Consider the following 22,594-nt stretch of genomic DNA (forward strand, 5'->3'; position numbering starts at 1 on the left):
CCACAACTAGAAACTCTGCAACTAGAGACTCCTCAACTAGAAACTCCACAACTACAAACTCCACAACTACAAACTCCGCAAATAGAGACTCGGCTACAAGAAATTTCATGTCTAGAATGTCCACAACTAAAAACTTCACAACTGGAAACTCCACAACTAGAAACTCCACAACCGAAGACTCCGCAACTAGAAACTCCAGCACCAGAGACTCTGCAACTAGAAACTCCGCAGCTAGAAACTCCACAACTCGAAACTCCACAACTGGAAACTCCACAACTAGACACTCCACAACTAGAAACTTCACAACCGGAAACTCCACAACTAGAAACTCCACAACTAGAAACTTCACAACTTGAGACTCCGCAACTAGATACTCCACAACTGGAAAATCCACAACTAGAAACTCCACAACTAGACTCCACAACTTGAAACTCCACAACTAGAGACTCCGCAACTAGAAACTACACAACTACAGACTCCGCAACTCCACAACTAGAAACTCCACAACTGGAAACTCCACAACTAGATACTCCGCAACTAGGAACTCCACAACTAGAGACTCCACAACTTGAAACTCCACAACTTTAAACTCCACAACTAGAAAGTCCAATACTCAAAACTCCACAACTGGAAACTCCACAATTAGAAACTCCAGAACCAGAAACTCCACAACTAGAAACTCCACAACCAAAAACTCCACAACTGCAAACTCCACAACTAGAAACTCCACAACTAGAGACTCCGCAACTAGAAACTCCACAACCAGAGACTCTGCAACTAGAAACTCCGCAACTAGAAACTCCGCAGCTGGAAACTACACAACTAGAGACTCCTCAACTAGAAACTCCACAACTAGAAACTCCACAACTAGAAACCTCACAACCTTAGGTTACGCAACTAGAAAATCCACAGCTAGAGATTCCGCAACTAGAAACTCCACAACTAGAAACTCCAAAACTCGAAACTCCACAACGCGAAACTCCACAACTGGAAACTCCACAACAGGACACTCCACAACTAAAAACTCTTCAACTAGAAACTCCAAAACTAGAGACTCCACAACTAGAGAATCTACAAGTAGAGACTCCACAACTAGAAACTCCACAACTGGAAACTCCACAACTTGAGACTCCACAACTTGAAACTCCACAACTAGAAACTCCGCTATTAAAACTCCGCAACTAGAAACTCCGCAACTAGAAACTCCGCAACTTGAAACTCCACAATCAGAAACTCCTCAACCAGAAACTCCACAACTAGAAACTCCACAACTAGAAACTTCGCAACTAGAGACTCACCAACTAGAAACTCCACAACTAGAAACTCCACAACTACAAACTCCACAAATACAGACTCGGCAACTAGAAATTCCATATCTAGAAACTCCACAACTAAAACTGCAAAACTAGAGACTTCTCAACTAGAAACTCAACAACTAGAAACTCCACAACTGGAAACTCCACAACTAGAAACTCCACAACTACAAACATTACAAATAAAGACTCGGCTACAAGAAATTTCATGTCTAGAAAGTCCGCAACTAAAAACTCCAATACTGGAAACTCCACAACTAGAAACTCCACAACTAGAATCTCCACAACTAGAAACTCCACAACTGGAAACTCCACAACTAGACACTCCACAACTAGAAACTCAACAACGAGAAACTCCACAACTAAAAACTCAACAACTAGAAACTCCACAGCATGAGACTCCGCAACTTGAAACTCCACAACTAGAAACTCCGCAACTAGAAACTCCACAACTAGGAACTCCGCAACTAGAAACTCCACAACTAGAAACTCCACAACTAGAAACTCCACAACTCGAAACTCCACTACTAGATACTCCAAAACAGGAAACTCGGCAACTAGAGACTCCACATCTAGAGACTCCACAACTTGAAACTCCACAACTAGAGACTCTGCAACTAGAAACTCTGCAACTAGAGACTCCGCAAATCCAGAACTATAAACTCCACAACTGAAACATCCACAACTAGATACTCCACAACTAGAAAATCCACAACTAGAAACTCCACAACTATAGACTCCACAGCTTGAAACTCCACACGTTTACACTCCACAACTTAAGACTCCACAACTAGAAACTCCACAACTAGAACCTCCCCAACTAGAAACTCCGCAACTAGAAACTCCGCAACAGGAGACTCTACAACTAGAAACTCCACGACTAGAAACTCCAAAACTAGAAACTCCACAACTAAAAACTGCAAAACTAGAGACTTGTCAACTAGAAACTCAACAACTAGAAACTCCACAACTGGAAACTCCACAACTACAAACTCCACAACTACAAACTCTACAAATAAAGACTCGGCTACAAGAAATTTCATGTCTAGAAAGTCCACAACTAGAAACTCCACAACTAGAAACTCTGCAACTAGAGACTCCACAACTAGAAACTCCACAACTAGAAACTCCACAGCTACAAACTCCACAAATAACGCTCGGCTACAAGAAATTTCATGTCTAGAAAGTCCACAACTAAAAACTTCACAACTGGAAACTCCACAACTAGAAACTCCACAACTAGAAACTCCACAACTACAGACTCCGCAACTAGAAACTCCACAACCAGAGACTCTGCAGCTAGAAACTCCGCAGCTAGAAACTCCACAACTCGAAACTCCACAACTGGAAACTCCACAACTAGACACTCCACAACTAGAAACTCCACAACCAGAAACTCCATAACTTGAAACTTCACAACTAGAAACTCCACAACCAGAAACTCCGCAACTAGAAACTCCACAACTAGAAACTCCACAACTAGAAACTCTGCAACTAGATACTCCACAACCAGAAACTCCACAACTACAAACTCCACAAATCGAGACTCGGCTACAAGAAATTTCATGTCTAGAAAGTCCACAACTAAAAACTTCACAACTGGAAACTCCACAACTAGAAACTCCACAAATAGAAACTCCACAACTAGGGACTCCGCAACTAGAAACTCCACAAACAGAGACTCTGCAACTAGAAACTCCGCTGCAAGAAACTCCACAACTCGAAACTCCACAACTGGAAACTCCACAACCAGACACTCCACAACTAGAAACTCCACAACTGCAAACTTCACAACTAGATACTCCGCAACTAGAAACTCCACAACTAGAGACTCCACAGCTCGAGACTCCACAACTAGAAACTCCACAACTAGAAAGTCTGCAACTAGAGACTCCACAACTAGAAACTCCACAACTAGAAACTCCACAACTACAATCTCTACAAATAAAGACTCGGCTACAAGAAATTTCATGTCTAGAAAGTCCACAACTAGAAACGACACAACTAGAAACTCCACAACTAGAAACTCTACAAATAAAGACTCGGCTACAAGAAATTTTATGTCTAGAAAGTCCACAACTAGAAACTCCACAACTAGAAACTCTGCAACTAGAGACTCCACAACTGGAAACTCCACAACTAGAAACTCCACAACTACAAACTCCACAAATGGAGAATCGGCTACAAGAAATTTCATGTCTAGAAAGTCCACAACTAAAAACTTCACAACTGGAAACTCCACAACTAGAAACTCCACAACTAGAAAGTCCACAACTAGAGATTCCGCAAATAGAAACTCCACAACCAGAGACTCTGCAACTAGAAACTCCGCAGCTAGAAACTCCACAACTAGAAACTCCACAACTGGAAACTCCACAACTAGACACTCCACAACTAGAAACTCCACAACCAGAAACCCCACAACTTGAAACTTCACAACTTGAAACTTCACAACTTGAAACTTCACAACTAGAAACTCCACAACCAGAAACTCCACAACTAGAAACTCCACAACTAGAAACTCCACAACTAGAAACTCAGCAACTAGAGACTCCTCAGCTAGAATCTCCACAACTAGAAACTCCACAACTACAAACTCCACAAATAGAGACTCGGCTACAAGAAATTTCATGTCTAGAAAGTCCACAACTAAAAACTTCACAACTGGAAACTCCACAACCAGAGACTCTGCAACTAGAAACTCCGCAGCTAGAAACTCCACAACTTGAAACTCCACAACTGGAAACTCCACAACTAGACACTCCACAACTAGAAACTCCACAACTAGACACTCCGCAACTAGAAACTCCACAACTAGAGACTCCACAACTAGAAACTCCGCAACTAGAAACTCCACAACCAGAGACTCTGCAACTAGAAACTCCGCAACTAGAAACTCCGCAGCTAGAAACTACACAACTAGAGACTCCACAACTAGAAACTTCACAACTAGAAACTCCACAACTAGACACTCCACAACTAAAAACTCTTCAACTAGAAACTCCTATACTAGAGGCTCCACAACTGGAGAATCTACAACTAGAGACTTCAAGCTAGAAACTAAACAACTAGAAACTCCACAACTAAAAACTCAACAACTAGAAACTCCACAGCATGACACTCCGCAACTTGAAACTCCACACCTAGAAACTCCGCAACTAGAAACTCCACAACTAGGAACTCCGGAACTAGAAACTCCACAACTAGAAACTCCACAACTCGAAACTCCACTACTACATACTCAACAACTGGAAACTCGACTACTAGATACTCCACATCTAGAGACTCCACAACTGAAAAATCCACAACTAGATACTCCACAACTAGAAAATCCACAACTAGAAACTCCACAACTATAGACTCAACAGCTTGAAACTCAACACGTTTAAACTCCACAACTTAAGACTCCACAAACAGAAACTCTACAACTAGAAACTCCCAAACTAGAAACTCCGCAACTAGAAACTCCGCAACAGGAGACTCTACAACTAGAAACTCCACAACTTGAAACTCCACAACTAGAAACTCCACAACTAGAAACTCCACAACTAGAAACTCCACAACTACAGACTCCACAACTAGAAACTCCACAACTACAAACTCCACAAATACAGACTCGGCAACTAGAAATTCCATATCTAGAAACTCCACAACTAGAAACTGCAAAACTAGAGACTTCACAACTAAAAACTCAACAACTAGAAACTCCACAACTAAAAACTCCACAACTGGACTCCACAACTTGACACTCCGCAACTTGAAACTTCACAACTGTAAACTCCACAACTAGATACTCCACAGGAAAATCCACAGCTAGAAACTCCACAACTAGACTCCACAACTTGAAACTCCACAACTAGAGACTCCGCAACTAGAAACTTCACAACTAGAGACTCCGCAACTCCACAACTAGAAACTCCACAACTGGAAACTCCACAACTAGATACTCCGCAACTAGAAACTCCACAACTAGAGACTCCACAACTTGAAACTCCACAACTTTAAACTCCACAACTTGAGACTCCACAACTAGAAAGTCCACAACTCAAAACTCCACAACTGGAAACTCCACAATTAGAAACTCCACAACCAGAAACTCCACAACTAGAAACTCCACAACCAAAAACTCCACAACTGAAAACTCCACAACTAGAAACTCCACAACTAGAGACTCCGCAACTAGAAACTCCACAACCAGAGACTCTGCAACTAGAAACTCCACAACTTGAAACCTCACAACCTTAGGTTACGCAACTATAAAATCCACAGCTAGAGATTCCGCAACTAGAAACTCCACAACTAGAAACTCCAAAACTCGAAACTCCACAACTCGAAACTCCACAACTGGAAACTCCACAACAGGACACTCCACAACTAAAAACTCTTCAACTAGAAACTCCAAAACTAGAGACTCCACAACTAGAGAATCTACAAGTAGAGACTCCACAACTAGAAACTCCACAACTGGAAACTCCACAACTTGAGACTCCGCAACTTGAAACTCCACAACTAGAAACTCCGCTAATAAAACTCCGCAACTAGAAACTCCGCAACTAGAAACTCCGCAACTTGAAACTCCACAATCAGAAACTCCACAACCAGAAACTCCACAACTAGAAACTCCACAACTAGAAACTCCACAACTACAAACTCCACAAATACAGACTCGGCAACTAGAAATTCCATATCTAGAAACTCCACAACTAAAAACTGCAAAACTAGAGACTTCTCAACTAGAAACTCAACAACTAGAAACTCCACAACTGGAAACTCCACAACTAGAAACTCCACAACTACAAACCTTACAAATAAAGACTCGGCTACAAGAAATTTCATGTCGATAAAGTCCACAACTAAAAACTCCACAACTGGAAACTCCACAACTAGAAACTCCACAACTAGAATCTCCACAACTAGAAACTCCACAACTGGAAACTCCACAACTAGACACTCCACAATTAGAAACTCAACAACCAGAATTTCCACAACTAGAAAGTCCACAACTAGAAACTTCAACACTAGAGACTCCGCAACTAGAGACTCCCCAACTAGAAACTCCACAACTAGAAACTCCACAACCAGAGACTCTGCAATTCCAAAACTAGAAACTCCACAACTGCAAACTCCACAACTAGATACTCTGCAACTAGAAACTCCGCAACTAGAAACTCCGCAGCTAGAAACTACACAACTAGAGACTCCACAACTAGAAACTCCTGGACTAGAAACTCCACAACTAGACACTCCACAACTAAAAACTCTTCAACTAGAATCTCCTAAACTTGAGACTCCACAACTAGAGAATCTACAACTAGAGACTTCAAACTAGAAACTCAACAACGAGAAACTCCACAACTAAAAACTCAACAACTAGAAACTCCACAGCATGAGACTCCGCAACTTCAAACTCCACAACTAAAAACTCCACAACTGGAAACTCCACAACTAGACACTCCACAACTAGAAACTCCACAACTAGAAACTCCACAACTAGAAACTCCACAACCAGAGACTCTTGCAATTCCACAACTGGAAACTCCACAACTAGATACTCCGCAACTAGAAACTCTGCAACTAGAAACTCCACAACCAGAGACTCTGCAACTAGAAACTCCGCAACTAGAAACTCCGCAGCTAGAAACTACACAACTAGAGACTCCACAACTAGAAACTTTACGACTAGAAACTCCACAACTAGACACTCCACAACTAAAAACTCTTCAACTAGAAACTCCTATACTAGAGACTCCACAACTGGAGAATCTACAACTAGAGACTTCAAGCTAGAAACTAAACAACTAGAAACTCCACAACTAAAAACTCAACAACTAGAAACTCCACAGCATGACACTCCGCAACTTGAAACTTCACACCTAGAAACTCCGCAACTAGAAACTCCACAACTAGGAACTCCGGAACTAGAAACTCCACAACTAGAAACTCCACAACTCGAAACTCCACTACTACATACTCCACAACTGGAAACTCGACTACTAGATACTCCACATCTAGAGACTCCACAACTGAAAAATCCACAACTAGATACTCCACAACTAGAAAATCCACAACTAGAAACTCCACAACTATAGACTCAACAGCTTGAAACTCAACACGTTTAAACTCCACAACTTAAGACTCCGCAAACAGATACTCCACAACTAGAAACTCCCAAACTAGAAACTCCGCAACTAGAAACTCCGCAACAGGAGACTCTACAACTAGAAACTCCACAACTAGAAACTCCAAAACTAGAAACTCCACAACTAGAAACTTCACAACTAGAAACTCCGCAACTAGAGACTCCACAACTGGAAACTCCACAACTTGAAACTCCACAACTAGAAACTCCACAACTAGAAACTCGACAACTAGAAACTCCACAACTACAGACTCCACAACTAGAAACTCCACAACTACAAACTCCACAAATACAGACTCGGCAACTAGAAATTCCATATCTAGAAACTCCACAACTAGAAACTGCAAAACTAGAGACTTCACAACTAAAAACTCAACAACTAGAAACTCCACAACTAAAAACTCCACAACTGGAAACTCCACAACTTGACACTCCGCAACTTGAAACTTCACAACTGTAAACTCCACAACTAGATACTCCACAACTGGAAAATCCACAGCTAGAAACTCCACAACTAGACTCCACAACTTGAAACTCCACCACTAGAGACTCCGCAACTAGAAACTCCACAACTAGAGACTCCGCAACTCCACAACTAGAAACTCCACAACTGGAAACTCCACAACTAGATACTCCGCAACTAGAAACTCCACAACTAGAGACTCTACAACTTGAAACTCCACAACTTTAAACTCCACAACTTGAGACTCCACAACTAGAAAGTCCACAACTCAAAACTCCACAACTGGAAACTCCACAATTAGAAACTCCACAACCAGAAACTCCACAACTAGAAACTCCACAACCAAAAACTCCACAACTGGAAACTCCACAACTAGAAACTCCACAACTAGAGACTCCGCAACTAGAAACTCCACAACCAGAGACTCTGCAACTAGAAACTCCGCAACTAGAAACTCCGCAGCTGGAAACTACACAACTAGAGACTCCTCAACTAGAAACTCCACAACTAGAAACTCCACAACTAGAAACTCCACAACTTGAAACCTCACAACCTTAGGTTACGCAACTAGAAAATCCACAGCTAGAGATTCCGCAACTAGAAACTCCACAACTAGAAACTCCGCAACTTGAAACTCCACAATCAGAAACTCCACAACCAGAAACTCCACAACTAGAAACTCCACAACTAAAAACTCCGCAACTAGAGACTCACCAACTAGAAACTCCACAACTAGAAACTCCACAACTACAAACTCCACAAATACAGACTCGGCAACTAGAAATTCCATATCTAGAAACTCCACAACTAAAAACTGCAAAACTAGAGTCTTCTCAACTAGAAACTCAACAACTAGAAACTCCACAACTGGAAATTCCACAACTAGAAACTCCACAACTACAAACCTTACAAATAAAGACTCGGCTACAAGAAATTTCATGTCTAGAAAGTCCACAACTAAAAACTCCACAACTGGAAACTCCACAACTAGAAACTCCACAACTAGAATCTCCACAACTAGAAACTCCACAACTGGAAACTCCACAACTAGACACTCCACAATTAGAAACTCAACAACCAGAAACTCCACAACTAGAAAGTCCACAACTAGAAACTTCAGCACTAGAGACTCCGCAACTAGAGACTCCCCAACTAGAAACTCCACAACTAGAAACTCCATAACCAGAGACTCTGCAATTCCACAACTAGTAACTCCACAACTGCAAACTCCACAACTAGATACTCTGCAACTAGAAACTCCGCAACTAGAAACTCCGCAGCTAGAAACTCCACAACTAGAGACTCCACAACTAGAAACTCCTGGACTAGAAACTCCACAACTAGACACTCCACAACTAAAAACTCTTCAACTAGAATCTCCTAAACTTGAGACTCCACAACTAGAGAATCTACAACTAGAGACTTCAAACTAGAAACTCAACAACGAGAAACTCCACAACTAAAAACTCAACAACTAGAAACTCCACAGCATGAGACTCCGCAACTTGAAACTCCACAACTAGAAACTCCGCAACTAGAAACTCCACAACTAGGAACTCCGCAACTAGAAACTCCACAACTAGAAACTCCACAACTAGAAACTCCACAACTAGAAACTCCACAACCAGAGACTCTTGCAATTCCACAACTATAAACTCCACAACTAGATACTCCGCAACTAGAAACTCTGCAACTAGAAACTCCACAACCAGAGACTCTGCAACTAGAAACTCCGCAACTAGAAACTCCGCAGCTAGAAACTACACAACTAGAAACTCCACAACTAGAAACTCTGCAACTAGAGACTCCACCACTAGAAACTCCACAACTAGTAACTCCACAACTACAATCTCTACAAATAAAGACTCGGCTACAAGAAATTTCATGTCTAGAAAGTCCACAACTAGAAACGACACAACTAGAAACTCCACAACTAGAAACTCTACAAATAAAGACTCGGCTACAAGAAATTTTATGTCTAGAAAGTCCACAACTAGAAACTCCACAACTAGAAACTCTGCAACTAGAGACTCCACAACTAGAAACTCCACAACTAGAAACTCCACAACTACAAACTCCACAAATAGAAACTCGGCTACAAGAAATTTCATGTCTAGAAAGTCCACAACTAAATACTTCACAACTGGAAACTCCACAACTAGAAACTCCACAACTAGAAACTCCACAACTATAGACTCCGCAAATAGAAACTCCACAACCAGAGACTCTGCAACTAGAAACTCCGCAGCTAGAAACTCCACAACTAGAAACTCCACAACTGGAAACTCCACAACTAGACACTCCACAACTAGAAACTCCGCAACTAGAAACTCCGCAACAGGAGACTCTACAACTAGAAACTCCACAACTAGAAACTCCAAAACTAGAAACTCCACAACTAGAAATTTCACAACTAGAAACTCCGCAACTAGAGACTCCACAACTGGAAACTCCACAACTTGAAACTCCACAACTAGAAACTCCACAACTAGAAACTCCACAACTAGAAACTCCACAACTACAGACTCCACCACTAGAAACTCCACAACTACAAACTCCACAACTACAGACTCGGCAACTAGAAATTCCATATCTAGAAACTCCACAACTAGAAACTGCAAAACTAGAGACTTCACAACTAAAAACTCAACAACTAGAAACTCCACAACTAAAAACTCCACAACTGGAAACTCCACAACTTGACACTCCGCAACTTGAAACTTCACAACTGTAAACTCCACAACTAGATACTCCACAACTGGAAAATCCACAGCTAGAAACTCCACAACTAGACTCCACAACTTGAAACTCCACAACTAGAGACTCCGCAACTAGAAACTTCACAACTAGAGACTCCGCAACTCCACAACTAGAAACTCCACAACTTGAAACTCCACAACTAGATACTCCGCAACTAGAAACTCCACAACTAGAGACTCCACAACTTGAAACTCCACAACTTTAAACTCCACAACTTGAGACTCCACAACTAGAAAGTCCACAACTCATAACTCCACAACTGGAAACTCCACAATTAGAAACTCCACAACCAGAAACTCCACAACTAGAAACTCCACAACCAAAAACTCCACAACTGGAAACTCCACAACTAGAAACTCCACAACTAGAGACTCCGCAACTAGAAACTCCACAACCAGAGACTCTGCAACTAGAAACTCCGCAACTAGAAGCTCCGCAGCTGGAAACTACACAACTAGAGACTCCTCAAATAGAAACTCCACAACTAGAAACTCCACAACTAGAAACTCCACAACTTGAAACCTCACAACCTTAGGTTACGCAACTAGAAAATCCACAGCTAGAGATTCCGCAACTAGAAACTCCACAACTAGAAACTCCAAAACTCGAAACTCCACAACTCGAAACTCCACAACTGGAAACTCCACAACAGGACACTCCACAACTAAAAACTCTTCAACTAGAAACTCCAAAACTAGAGACTCCACAACTAGAGAATCTACAAGTAGAGACTCCACAACTAGAAACTCCACAACTGGAAACTCCACAACTTGAGACTCCGCAACTTGAAACTCCACAACTAGAAACTCCGCTAATAAAACTCCGCAACTAGAAACTCCGCAACTAGAAACTCCGCAACTTGAAACTCCACAATCAGAAACTCCACAACCAGAAACTCCACAACTAGAAACTCCACAACTAGAAACTCCGACACTAGAGACTCACCAACTAGAAACTCCACAACTAGAAACTCCACAACTACAAACTCCACAAATACAGACTCGGCAACTAGAAATTCCATATCTAGAAATTCCACAACTAAAAACTGCAAAACTAGAGACTTCTCAACTAGAAACTCAACAACTAGAAACTCCACAACTGGAAACTCCACAACTAGAAACTCCACAACTACAAACCTTACAAATACAGACTCGGCTACAAGAAATTTCATGTCTAGAAAGTCCACAACTAAAAACTCCACAACTGGAAACTCCACAAAAAGAAACTCCACAACTACAATCTCCACAACTAGAAACTCCACAACTGGAAACTCCGCAATTAGACACTCCACAATTAGAAACTCAACAACCAGAAACTCCACAACTACAAAGTCCACAACTAGAAACTTCAACACTAGAGACTCCGCAACAAGAGACTCCCCAACTAGAAACTCCACAACTAGAAACTCCACAACCAGAGACTCTGCAATTCCAAAACTAGAAACTCCACAACTGCCAACTCCACAACTAGATACTCTGCAACTAGAAACTCCGCAACTAGAAACTCCGCAGCTAGAAACTACACAACTAGAGACTCCACAACTAGAAACTCCTGGACTAGAAACTCCACAACTAGACACTCCACAACTAAAAACTCTTCAACTAGAATCTCCTAAACTTGAGACTCCACAACTAGAGAATCTACAACTAGAGACTTCAAACTAGAAACTCAACAACGAGAAACTCCACAACTAAAAACTCAACAACTAGAAACTCCACAGCATGAGACTCCGCAACTTGAAACTCCACAACTAAAAACTCCACAACTGGAAACTCCACAACTAGACACTCCACAACTAGAAACTCCACAACTAGAAACTCCACAACTAGAAACTCCACAACTAGAAACTCCACAACTAGAAACTCCAAAACAGGAAACTCGACAACTATAGACTCCACAGCTTGAAACTCCACACGTTTAAACTCCACAACTAGAGACTCTGCAACTAGAAACTCCACAACTAGAGCCTCCCCAACTAGAAACTCCGCAACTAGAAATTCCGCAAAAGGAGACTCTACAACTAGAAACTCCACAACTAGAAACTCCAAAACTAGAAACTCCACAACTAAAAACTGCAAAACTAGAGACTTGTCAACTAGAAACTCAACAACTAGAAACTCCACAACGGGAAACTCCACAACCAGAAACTCCACAACTACAAACTCTACAAATAAAGGCTCGGCTACAAGAAATTTCATGTCTAGAAAGTCCACAACTAGAAACTCCACAACTAAAAATTCTGCAACTAGAGACTCCATAACTAGAAACTCCACAACTAGAAACTCCACAACTACAAACTCCACAAATAACGCTCGGCTACAAGAAATTTCATGTCTAGAAAGTCCACAACTAAAAACTCCACAACTAGAAACTCTGCAACTAGAGACTCCACAACTAGAAACTCCACAACTAGAAACTCCACAACTACAAACTCCACAAATAGAAACTCGGCTACAAGAAATTTCATGTCTAGAAAGTCCACAACTAAATACTTCACAACTGGAAACTCCACAACTAGAAACTCCACAACTATAGACTCCGCAAATAGAAACTCCACAACCAGAGACTCTGCAACTAGAAACTCCGCAGCTAGAAACTCCACAACTAGAAACTCCACAACTGGAAACTCCACAACTAGACACTCCACAACTAGAAACTCCGCAACTAGAAACTCCGCAACAGGAGACTCTACAACTAGAAACTCCACAACTAGAAACTCCAAAACTAGAAACTCCACAACTAGAAATTTCACAACTAGAAACTCCGCAACTAGAGACTCCACAACTGGAAACTCCACAACTACAAACTCCACAACTACAGACTCGGCAACTAGAAATTCCATATCTAGAAACTCCACAACTAGAAACTGCAAAACTAGAGACTTCACAACTAAAAACTCAACAACTAGAAACTCCACAACTAAAAACTCCACAACTGGAAACTCCACAACTTGACACTCCGCAACTTGAAACTTCACAACTGTAAACTCCACAACTAGATACTCCACAACTGGAAAATCCACAGCTAGAAACTCCACAACTAGACTCCACAACTTGAAACTCCACAACTAGAGACTCCGCAACTAGAAACTTCACAACTAGAGACTCCGCAACTCCACAACTAGAAACTCCACAACTTGAAACTCCACAACTAGATACTCCGCAACTAGAAACTCCACAACTAGAGACTCCACAACTTGAAACTCCACAACTTTAAACTCCACAACTTGAGACTCCACAACTAGAAAGTCCACAACTCATAACTCCACAACTGGAAACTCCACAATTAGAAACTCCACAACCAGAAACTCCACAACTAGAAACTCCACAACCAAAAACTCCACAACTGGAAACTCCACAACTAGAAACTCCACAACTAGAGACTCCGCAACTAGAAAGTCCACAACTCATAACTCCACAACTGGAAACTCCACAATTAGAAACTCCACAACCAGAAACTCCACAACTAGAAACTCCACAACCAAAAACTCCACAACTGGAAACTCCACAACTAGAAACTCCACAACTAGAGACTCCGCAACTAGAAACTCCACAACCAGAGACTCTGCAACTAGAAACTCCGCAACTAGAAACTACACAACTAGAGACTCCTCAACTAGAAACTCCACAACTAGAAACTCCACAACTAGAAACTCCACAACTTGAAACTTCACAACCTTAGGTTACGCAACTAGAAAATCCACAGCTAGAGATTCCGCAACTAGAAACTCCACAACTAGAAACTCCAAAACTCGAAACTCCACAACTCGAAACTCCACAACTGGAAACTCCACAACAGGACACTCCACAACTAAAAACTCTTCAACTAGAAACTCCAAAACTAGAGACTCCACAACTAGAGAATCTACAAGTAGAGACTCCACAACTAGAAACTCCACAACTGGAAACTCCACAACTTGAGACTCTGCAACTTGAAACTCCACAACTAGAAACTCCGCTAATAAAACTCCGCAACTAGAAACTCCGCAACTAGAAACTCCGCAACTTGAAACTCCACAATCAGAAACTCCACAACCAGAAACTCCACAACTAGAAACTCCACAACTAGAAACTCCGACACTAGAGACTCACCAACTAGAAACTCCACAACTAGAAACTCCACAACTACAAACTCCACAAATACAGACTCGGCAACTAGAAATTCCATATCTAGAAATTCCACAACTAAAAACTGCAAAACTAGAGACTTCTCAACTAGAAACTCAACAACTAGAAACTCCACAACTGGAAACTCCACAACTAGAAACTCCACAACTACAAACCTTACAAATAAAGACTCGGCTACAAGAAATTTCATGTCTAGAAAGTCCACAACTAAAAACTCCACAACTGGAAACTCCAAAAAAAGAAACTCCACAACTACAATCTCCACAACTAGAAACTCCACAACTGGAAACTCCGCAATTAGACACTCCACAATTAGAAACTCAACAACCAGAAACTCCACAACTAGAAAGTCCACAACTAGAAACTTCAACACTAGAGACTCCGCAACTAGAGACTCCCCAACTAGAAACTCCACAACTAGAAACTCCACAACCAGAGACTCTGCAATTCCAAAACTAGAAACTCCACAACTGCCAACTCCACAACTAGATACTCTGCAACTAGAAACTCCGCAACTAGAAACTCCGCAGCTAGAAACTACACAACTAGAGACTCCACAACTAGAAACTCCTGGACTAGAAACTCCACAACTAGACACTCCACAACTAAAAACTCTTCAACTAGAATCTCCTAAACTTGAGACTCCACAACTAGAGAATCTACAACTAGAGACTTCAAACTAGAAACTCAACAACGAGAAACTCCACAACTAAAAACTCAACAACTAGAAACTCCACAGCATGAGACTCCGCAACTTGAAACTCCACAACTAAAAACTCCACAACTGGAAACTCCACAACTAGACACTCCACAACTAGAAACTCCACAACTAGAAACTCCACAACTAGAAACTCCACAACTAGAAACTCCACAACTAGAAACTCCAAAACAGGAAACTCGACAACTATAGACTCCACAGCTTGAAACTCCACACGTTTAAACTCCACAACTAGAGACTCTGCAACTAGAAACTCCACAACTAGAACCTCCCCAACTAGAAACTCCGCAACTAGAAATTCCGCAAAAGGAGACTCTACAACTAGAAACTCCACAACTAGAAACTCCAAAACTAGAAACTCCACAACTAAAAACTGCAAAACTAGAGACTTGTCAACTAGAAACTCAACAACTAGAAACTCCACAACGGGAAACTCCACAACCAGAAACTCCACAACTACAAACTCTACAAATAAAGGCTCGGCTACAAGAAATTTCATGTCTAGAAAGTCCACAACTAGAAACTCCACAACTAAAAATTCTGCAACTAGAGACTCCATAACTAGAAACTCCACAACTAGAAACTCCACAACTAGAAACTCCACAACTACAAACTCCACAAATAACGCTCGGCTACAAGAAATTTCATGTCTAGAAAGTCCACAACTAAAAACTTCACAACTGGAAACTCCACAACTAGAAACTTCACAACTACAGACTCCGCAACCAGAAACTCCACAACTTGAAACTTCACAACTAGAAACTCCAGAACCAGAAACTCCGCAACTAGAAACTCTGCAACTAGATACTCCACAACTAGAAACTCCACAACTAGAAACTCCAGAACTACAAACTCCACAAATCGAGACTCGGCTACAAGAAATTTCATGTCTAGAAAGTCCACAACTAAAAACTTCACAACTGGAAACTCCACAACTAGAAACTCCACAAATAGAAACTCCACAACTAGGGACTCCGCAACTAGAAATTCCACAACCAGAGACTCTGCAACTAGAAACTCCGCAGCTAGAAACTCCACTACTCGAAACTCCACAACTGGAAACTCCACAACTAGACACTCCACAACTAGAAACTCCACAACTGCAAACTTCACAACTAGATACTCTGCAACTAGAAACTCCACAACTAGAGACTCCACAACTTGAGACTCCACAACTAGAAACTCCACAACTAGAAACTCTGCAACTAGAGACTCCACCACTAGAAACTCCACAACTACAATCTCTACAAATAAAGACTCGGCTACAAGCAATTTCATGTCTAGAAAGTCCACAACTGGAAACGACACAACTAGAAACTCCACAACTAGAAACTCTACAAATAAAGACTCGGCTACAAGAAATTTTATGTCTAGAAAGTCCACAACTAGAAACTCCACAACTAGAAACTCTGCAACTAGAGACTCCACAACTAGAAACTCCACAACTAGAAACTCCACAACTACAAACTCCACAAATAGAAACTCGGCTACAAGAAATTTCATGTCTAGAAAGTCCACAACTAAATACTTCACAACTGGAAACTCCACAACTAGAAACTCCACAACTAGAAACTCCACAACTAGAGACTCCGCAAATAGAAACTCCACAACCAGAGACTCTGCAACTAGAAACTCCGCAGCTAGAAACTCCACAACTAGAAACTCCACAACTGGAAACTCCACAACTAGACACTCCACAACTAGAAACTCCACAACCAGAAACCCCACAACTTGAAACTTCACAACTTGAAACTTCACAACTAGAAACTCCACAACCAGAAACTCCACAACTAGAAACTCCACAACTAGAAACTCCACAACTACAAACTCTGCAACTAGAGACTCCTCAACTAGAAACTCCACAACTAGAAACTCCACAACTACAAACTCCACAAATAGAGACTCGGCTACAAGAAATTTCATGTCTAGAAAGTCCACAACTAAAAACTTCACAACTGGAAACTCCACAACTAGAAACTCCACAACTAGAAACTCCACAATCGAAGACTCCGCAACTAGAAACTCCACAACCAGAGACTCTGCAGCTAGAAACTCCGCAGCTAGAAACTCCACAACTCGAAACTCCACAACTGGAAACTCCACAACTAGACACTCCACAACTAGAAACTTCACAACCAGAAACTCCACAACTAGAAACTCCACAACTAGAAACTTCACAACTTGAGACTCCGCAACTAGAAACTCCACAACTAGAAACTCCTGGACTAGAAACTCCACAACTAGACACTCCACAACTAAAAACTCTTCAACTAGAATCTCCTAAACTTGAGACTCCACAACTAGAGAATCTACAACTAGAGACTTCAAACTAGAAACTCAACAACGAGAAACTCCACAACTAAAAACTCAACAACTAGAAACTCCACAGCATGAGACTCCGCAACTTGAAACTCCACAACTAAAAACTCCACAACTGGAAACTCCACAACTAGACACTCCACAACTAGAAACTCCACAACTAGAAACTCCACAACTAGAAACTCCACAACTAGAAACTCCACAACTAGAAACTCCAAAACAGGAAACTCGACAACTATAGACTCCACAGCTTGAAACTCCACACGTTTAAACTCCACAACTAGAGACTCTGCAACTAGAAACTCCACAACTAGAGCCTCCCCAACTAGAAACTCCGCAACTAGAAATTCCGCAAAAGGAGACTCTACAACTAGAAACTCCACAACTAGAAACTCCAAAACTAGAAACTCCACAACTAAAAACTGCAAAACTAGAGACTTGTCAACTAGAAACTCAACAACTAGAAACTCCACAACGGGAAACTCCACAACCAGAAACTCCACAACTACAAACTCTACAAATAAAGGCTCGGCTACAAGAAATTTCATGTCTAGAAAGTCCACAACTAGAAACTCCACAACTAAAAATTCTGCAACTAGAGACTCCATAACTAGAAACTCCACAACTAGAAACTCCACAACTACAAACTCCACAAATAACGCTCGGCTACAAGAAATTTCATGTCTAGAAAGTCCACAACTAAAAACTCCACAACTAGAAACTCTGCAACTAGAGACTCCACAACTAGAAACTCCACAACTAGAAACTCCACAACTACAAACTCCACAAATAGAAACTCGGCTACAAGAAATTTCATGTCTAGAAAGTCCACAACTAAATACTTCACAACTGGAAACTCCACAACTAGAAACTCCACAACTATAGACTCCGCAAATAGAAACTCCACAACCAGAGACTCTGCAACTAGAAACTCCGCAGCTAGAAACTCCACAACTAGAAACTCCACAACTGGAAACTCCACAACTAGACACTCCACAACTAGAAACTCCGCAACTAGAAACTCCGCAACAGGAGACTCTACAACTAGAAACTCCACAACTAGAAACTCCAAAACTAGAAACTCCACAACTAGAAATTTCACAACTAGAAACTCCGCAACTAGAGACTCCACAACTGGAAACTCCACAACTTGAAACTCCACAACTAGAAACTCCACAACTAGAAACTCCACAACTAGAAACTCCACAACTACAGACTCCACCACTAGAAACTCCACAACTACAAACTCCACAACTACAGACTCGGCAACTAGAAATTCCATATCTAGAAACTCCACAACTAGAAACTGCAAAACTAGAGACTTCACAACTAAAAACTCAACAACTAGAAACTCCACAACTAAAAACTCCACAACTGGAAACTCCACAACTTGACACTCCGCAACTTGAAACTTCACAACTGTAAACTCCACAACTAGATACTCCACAACTGGAAAATCCACAGCTAGAAACTCCACAACTAGACTCCACAACTTGAAACTCCACAACTAGAGACTCCGCAACTAGAAACTTCACAACTAGAGACTCCGCAACTCCACAACTAGAAACTCCACAACTTGAAACTCCACAACTAGATACTCCGCAACTAGAAACTCCACAACTAGAGACTCCACAGCTTGAAACTCCACAACTTTAAACTCCACAACTTGAGACTCCACAACTAGAAAGTCCACAACTCATAACTCCACAACTGGAAACTCCACAATTAGAAACTCCACAACCAGAAACTACACAACTAGAAACTCCACAACCAAAAACTCCACAACTGGAAACTCCACAACTAGAAACTCCACAACTAGAGACTCCGCAACTAGAAACTCCACAACCAGAGACTCTGCAACTAGAAACTCCGCAACTAGAAACTCCGCAGCTGGAAACTACACAACTAGAGACTCCTCAACTAGAAACTCCACAACTAGAAACTCCACAACTAGAAACTCCACAACTTGAAACCTCACAACCTTAGGTTACGCAACTAGAAAATCCACAGCTAGAGATTCCGCAACTAGAAACTCCACAACTAGAAACTCCAAAACTCGAAACTCCACAACTCGAAACTCCACAACTGGAAACTCCACAACAGGACACTCCACAACTAAAAACTCTTCAACTAGAAACTCCACAACTGGAAACTCCACAACTTGAGACTCCGCAACTTGAAACTCCACAACTAGAAACTCCGCTAATAAAATTCCGCAACTGGAAACTCCGCAACTAGAAACTCCGCAACTTGAAACTCCACAATCAGAAACTCCACAACCAGAAACTCCACAACTAGAAACTCCGACACTAGAGACTCACCAACTAGAAACTCCACAACTAGAAACTCCACAACTACAAACTCCACAAATACAGACTCGGCAACTAGAAATTCCATATCTAGAAACTCCACAACTAAAAACTGCAAAACTAGAGACTTCTCAACTAGAAACTCAACAACTAGAAACTCCACAACTGGAAACTCCACAACTAGAAACTCCACAACTACAAACCTTACAAATAAAGACTCGGCTACAAGAAATTTCATGTCTAGAAAGTCCACAACTAAAAACTCCACAACTAGAAACTCCACAACTAGAAACTCCACAACTAGAATCTCCACAACTAGAAACTCCACAACTGGAAACTCCGCAATTAGACACTGCACAATTAGAAACTCAACAACCAGAAACTCCACAACTAGAAAGTCCACAACTAGAAACTTCAACACTAGAGACTCCGCAACTAGAGACTCCCCAACTAGAAACTCCACAACTAGAAACTCCACAACCAGAGACTCTGCAATTCCAAAACTAGAAACTCCACAACTGCCAACTCCACAACTAGATACTCTGCAACTAGAAACTCCGCAACTAGAAACTCCGCAGCTAGAAACTACACAACTAGAGACTCCACAACTAGAAACTCCTGGACTAGAAACTCCACAACTAGACACTCCACAACTAAAAACTCTTCAACTAGAATCTCCTAAACTTGAGACTCCACAAATAGAGAATCTACAACTAGAGACTTCAAACTAGAAACTCAACAACGAGAAACTCCACAACTAAAAACTCAACAACTAGAAACTCCACAGCATGAGACTCTGCAACTTGAAACTCCACAACTAAAAACTCCACAACTGGAAACTCCACAACTAGACACTCCACAACTAGAAACTCCACAACTAGAAACTCCACAACTAGAAACTCCACAACTAGAAACTCCACAACCAGAGACTCTTGCAATTCCACAACTATAAACTCCACCACTAGATACTCCGCAACCAGAAACTGTGCAACTAGAAACTCCACAACCAGAGACTCTGCAACTAGAAACTCCGCAACTAGAAACTCCGCAGCTAGAAACTACACAACTAGAAACTCCACAACTAGAAACTCTGCAACTAGAGACTCCACCACTAGAAACTCCACAACTAGTAACTCCACAACTACAATCTCTACAAATAAAGACTCGGCTACAAGAAATTTCATGTCTAGAAAGTCCACAACTACAAACGACACAACTAGAAACTCCACAACTAGAAACTCTACAAATAAAGACTCGGCTACAAGAAATTTTATGTCTAGAAAGTCCACAACTAGAAACTCCACAACTAGAAACTCTGCAACTAGAGACTCCACAACTAGAAACTCCACAACTAGAAACTCCACAACTACAAACTCCACAAATAGAAACTCGGCTACAAGAAATTTCATGTCTAGAAAGTCCACAACTAAATACTTCACAACTGGAAACTCCACAACTAGAAACTCCACAACTAGAAACTCCACAACTATAGACTCCGCAAATAGAAACTCCACAACCAGAGACTCTGCAACTAGAAACTCCGCAGCTAGAAACTCCACAACTAGAAACTCCACAACTGGAAACTCCACAACTAGACACTCCACAACTAGAAACTCCGCAACTAGAAACTCCGCAACAGGATACTCTACAACTAGAAACTCCACAACTAGAAACTCCAAAACTAGAAACTCCACAACTAGAAATTTCACAACTAGAAACTCCGCAACTAGAGACTCCACAACTGGAAACTCCACAACTTGAAACTCCACAACTAGAAACTCCACAACTAGAAACTCCACAACTAGAAACTCCACAACTACAGACTCCACCACTAGAAACTCCACAACTACAAACTCCACAACTACAGACTCGGCAACTAGAAATTCCATATCTAGAAACTCCACAACTAGAAACTGCAAAACTAGAGACTTCACAACTAAAAACTCAACAACTAGAAACTCCACAACTAAAAACTCCACAACTGGAAACTCCACAACTTGACACTCCGCAACTTGAAACTTCACAACTGTAAACTCCACAACTAGATACTCCACAACTGGAAAATCCACAGCTAGAAACTCCACAACTAGACTCCACAACTTGAAACTCCACAACTAGAGACTCCGCAACTAGAAACTTCACAACTAGAGACTCCGCAACTCCACAACTAGAAACTCCACAACTTGAAACTCCACAACTAGATACTCCGCAACTAGAAACTCCACAACTAGAGACTCCACAACTTGAAACTCCACAACTTTAAACTCCACAACTTGAGACTCCACAACTAGAAAGTCCACAACTCATAACTCCACAACTGGAAACTCCACAATTAGAAACTCCACAACCAGAAACTCCACAACTAGAAACTCCACAACCAAAAACTCCACAACTGGAAACTCCACAACTAGAAACTCCACAACTAGAGACTCCGCAACTAGAAAGT

The sequence above is a fragment of the Rhipicephalus microplus genome, unplaced genomic scaffold (genome assembly GCF_043290135.1).
Source record: "Rhipicephalus microplus isolate Deutch F79 unplaced genomic scaffold, USDA_Rmic scaffold_59, whole genome shotgun sequence".
Lineage (NCBI taxonomy): Eukaryota > Metazoa > Arthropoda > Arachnida > Ixodida > Ixodidae > Rhipicephalus > Rhipicephalus microplus.